The following is a 4239-nucleotide window of genomic DNA, read 5'->3' on the forward strand; positions in this document are numbered from 1 at the left end:
ACAAATTGCGGTGTGTCACTGGCCCTTTTAACTCCGGATAATGGAAAGTACACCAAACAAGTAGAGCTGTATATAAACAGAAACGAACCGCTTTCCTGATTCCATGTGTATGTCAACTTGTAATTAGATATGGTAGTTAGTGGGTTTAGCCGCTGAGATGTAATGACTTAGCAATGACATTTCCAATTTTAAAAATCTCTCCCTCCCCCTCGTCTGCGTGGATATCAATATGATCATATGACATTTTATCATAGTCTAGTTGGCCTATTATACCAGTGAACTGCAAATAAGCTCTGTACAAAAAAAATACTTCAGTCAGTCACAAGTTGAATTTCCTACACAGAGCGAAAGTTCGAGCTTGCGTATGTAGACGTACAGATTACATTTCTCTGCATTCAGAAAGAAATGTATTTCTTAAAAGCAGTGTGACGCTCTAAAAGGCCTAACTTGTCTTTTAACAACGCAGTTTATGTAAGTCACTTTTACAGTAACAAATCCTTTCCGATAAAGGGGGAAATTATTTGTGAAAAGCCATGCAACGCTGTTGACGGAACAACGTCAGTGTCTGTTTAGTGTGAGCGCAGTGGACAGAGGGAGGTGCCTTCTGCACCCTCCATATCCAACTGTTCTTTTACGGTTAATGTAGGACAATCATATTCGATCTCTTTAGTGTGTTGTAGTTCTGGTTTCTACAGTTATTTGTTTTTTCGCAGTTTTAATTTTAATATGTATTTTTAAATTTTGTGTAACACTGCGTGATAATGTGCAAGTGGTTGTTTCAAAGGCAAACTGAAACAGGTTAGGTGCCTCCCACCCTTTCTTTTGGGGAAGGAATCAAATCCAGTTCCTGACAAGTTCTCTTCTTTAGAATACCGGGCAACGAACAAGGCCCAAAAGCTTAGAAACCCCAAGCGTTATACACCATCGCCAGAACCGTTTAGGATTAAGTCTTCAGATATTTTCTCAGATCCGGTAACGTTTAATGACCAGGAACTACACGGCGTCAAGACAATTGGCAAGGATCTCCTCATCTGATAAATTTCTGGTAAGTAAAATGTGATTGTTGTGTGTATGAAGCTCCAACACCACATACTTCATTTGAGGTTGTGCACATTCTAAAAGTACTGCACATTAAAACGTGCTGATTACAGAGCATTCGGAATGGACAAAAGTTACGTTTAAGGGCGCTTAAATTTATGTTTCTCATGGCACCGCATAGAGTTACATTTCGTTAAGGAAGACATTCCCAGTAAAGATGTAATTAAATGGAAGTCATGAGGTATCGTAGTTGGTTGAGGCACTATGCTACAAGCCGGAATGTAGCGGGTTCAATTTCCGATGAAGTCATTGCATTTTTTCAATTAACCTAATACTTCAAGCTGCAATATGGCCCTGGAGTCCATTCAGCCTCTAACAGAAATGAGTACCAGGAATATTCTTGGGGGTAAAGGGCGACCGGAGCGTAGGGCTGACAACCTTGCCGCCATCTATGAGCCGATTGTTTAGAAAATGTGGGATCCTCAACACCTCACAACCCTGTGGGACTCCACGGCCTGTTACAGGAATACCTTTACGTACTTTTTTATAACTTGATATATTAAGAAATGAACTTCTATTTCGGTAACATTTGGAAAAATTATTGTTTTTAAACTAATTCGAAAAAACTGGCATACCTAATTAATTATTCTATTGAATTTAATTAGCGAGGTTCCAGTTTAAAATTCAGATAAAAATTTCAAATTTTCTTTCCCTAGCTGCGGAGCCCCTCTTGCAAATTATAGAAATTTAGGGGCACTTTAAAATCATGATCTTAATGAACAATCGAACAGTGAATTGTAATACTTCTAGCAGGGCAGTGGAACAGGCATAACAACTATTATTGTCCAGTAATAGCCTAGAGGTACGTTTCTTAGCAAAGATCGACAATGTAATGGCGACTGAAGACTTTAAACACTGTCCTTTTTTTAAATATATTCTGGTTATATTGTAACAAATTGGGACGAGTTTTAAATTTGGTTTCCATGGAAACAACCTAACGACAAAATGACAGTGCCATGCACCGATTGTTTTCGATACGTACATGTATATATATATATATGTATAGTGCGCGTGTCTGTGTGTATGTACTGTATATATACTCGTATATTGCCTTTTTCCCCACAGTTTCAAGAATATTTGCTTCGGTATAAGTTTCTCGAAATGAGAACTGTAAACCATACTGTGTGTACATTCTAATTAAAGGAACCACAGCTGCATTAATTTGAATTCTGATCATACCAGATGTTAAATATCGAAGATATGTAATTAATCAGATATTAGAATTAGTATATATTTTAATTAAAATTTATTTTTATGGCACAATGTTAAGTTTGGACATTATGAATTCTGAGTACTGACTGAAACAAATCTTAAGAAAGCAGTGTAGAAAAATGTGGATTATATTCGTCTGGTTCAGAATATGAATAAGTGATATTTCTTTTACTAAAAAAATGAACTTGCGGGAAAGAAAAATATTCATACCGGTAGGTCGAATTAAACCTATCCATGCATTATCTGCTCGCTTGTGTAATGGCAGTTGAAAATTTCAAGGACACAATCGTAATTTGTTACATAAAGTAGCCAGTTACTGTTTTCAAACAAAATAATATTTGCTTATAATTTTAACGACAATATAAAGAAATATAAAGCTGACACCGCTTTAACAGGCAGTCGTTTCCTTCATGTTAGTTAGCTCTTACTTTCTTATGAGTGAGATTTTGGCTTCATAATGTAATTCCCAAACCTCAACTTTGATCCTTATTCCATTTATGACCTCGAACATCTAAAACCAGTAAATTGGAATGAGGTTGTAAGCGATGTTTTTTTTAGGTGCACTAAATTTCCGGGTCATTCTTCTTGTATCTACTGAATAGGCAAATTAGTGCATATATCGGCTCAAGAATATCCTTCATAGCGTCTCTTCGGTTTCTTTTTCTCCTTGCAGATTTGTAATGCCCTCTTTCCTAACTTTGATTTATAAAAAACGAAGGGAATATCTCCGTGACCTTACTGAGAAGAGGGACAATAAGAAACTAATTCAGACGCGCATGCAGTAATGTATCTAAGTCGCTGTTTCTTTCTACCTGACGTGCAGTACAGAGGCCTGCAGGTTGCGATCATGGATTCCTGTCACATCTCAGCAACAACAACTAAAAGGAAGAAATATTTACTGGGAATGTAATCAGAAAAAATATTCAGAGATATTGGGTTTTCGGACTTTATCCATCGTCTTGGTTTTAAGATAACTAAGAAAAGAACAGGACGTTTCGGAAACTGGATCTGTTTCCGTCCTCAGGTGAGGACGTCAGAATCATATAGTAACTACTAGAAATAATATTATTATTTCGGAGAGAGCCCAGTGAAAGACGCTAACTCTTGTGTCCTTAAGAATACTCAACAATAAAGCATAAAATAAGGAAAGTCACAAAGAGCAAAAACAAAACAAGATCGTGACAAAACCAATTAACACTAAAACCAATTTCGTAATGTATATTTGACGTTTACAATTTCAAATTCCGACGAGTGGCTCTAAAAATGAATTTAGTACTAATATTACATTCGAATAGATTTGGTTCGGTTCTTAACTATTTACGTTAGAAAGGAATGCGCATGAAACAAAGACCGCAGTGAATGGTAGAAGTGTGCGTAGGAATATGTAGGATTGGGTTCTGCTTGCTATCTTCCTCACTCGGGTCTCTTGCTTGGCTTCTTCTTTGACCCTAAAGATGAAGGCCACATCCTCCTCCGAAATTTTGGGTTACTTTTAACGGACTACAAGGCTTTATATCCCAGAAGATAAAGCTCTTCGGAAATAGGGTAGTTTTGAGTAAATTATTTCACAGGCCGTAAGATCTTTCAGAATATACCGACTCGTATAGGACAATACTACGTTGTAATGCGCAGTGCCGAACCACCTGATGATGGCGTTTAGAGTACGTCGTAGAGTCCACAAAAAAATTAAAACATATTGTAGTGACGGTTTTAAAAAATAAAATTAATATTTTTATTTAAAGTAGCATGGTATAATTCAAAAGGATAATAAACCTTGGGGTTGATCACAGTGGTCGCGCGGTCTAAGGCATGAACCGTCGTCACCCCCTCGAACACTGGTTTGGCGGGTTCGAATCTCCCTCGAGGCATTGCGGATGTCTGTGTGCGTTTATTATGTGTTTGTGTTGGTCTGTATGTAGGTATCGGCCT

The 4239-nt window shown here is 37.3% G+C and overlaps 1 protein-coding gene across 1 annotated transcript in view; it reads left to right on the forward strand.

Moving 5' to 3' along the window:
- Positions 1-297: 297 nt before the first annotated feature.
- The window catches only part of LOC111871143 (cytochrome P450 4c3), a gene marked incomplete in the record, with an annotated part of 94210 nt that continues 90268 nt past the window's right edge, over positions 298-4239 (forward strand). Inside the window, 1 exon segment of the mRNA XM_033754192.1 lies at positions 298-1045.

The sequence above is a fragment of the Cryptotermes secundus genome, unplaced genomic scaffold (genome assembly GCF_002891405.2).
Source record: "Cryptotermes secundus unplaced genomic scaffold, Csec_1.0 scaffold152, whole genome shotgun sequence".
Lineage (NCBI taxonomy): Eukaryota > Metazoa > Arthropoda > Insecta > Blattodea > Kalotermitidae > Cryptotermes > Cryptotermes secundus.